The following is a 380-nucleotide window of genomic DNA, read 5'->3' as shown; positions in this document are numbered from 1 at the left end:
CCGAAGGGCTACCAGGGATTTTGAAATGTTGCGAGCCCTGGGACTGGTACCTGTACCATGATTTCACTCATAGTTCCATTAACAGTAGTTGAAGCTGCAGTTTCTGACATTGAATCAGGCTCTGGACATCCCCTTAAGGGACACAGGATCAAGCGGGACACCCTGTTTGAACCAGCCAGATTGTCACCCACGTACATTGATGCAATTGGTGTTCCCCGCGGCGTCCCAAATGAGTACAAGTTAGTAGATCAAGTGGCAGCAGGTTTTGAGTCTGCTCTTTTCTGGTGGGTGACCATAAACAAAAATGTAGATCGCATAAACTATGTTCATTTCAATGTTCAGCATCTCACTAACTTTACTAGAGATTTGGTTTTTGGCTT

Source organism: Monopterus albus, unplaced genomic scaffold (genome assembly GCF_001952655.1).
Source record: "Monopterus albus unplaced genomic scaffold, M_albus_1.0 scaffold405.1, whole genome shotgun sequence".
Lineage (NCBI taxonomy): Eukaryota > Metazoa > Chordata > Actinopteri > Synbranchiformes > Synbranchidae > Monopterus > Monopterus albus.
This window is presented reverse-complemented; position numbering follows the sequence as displayed.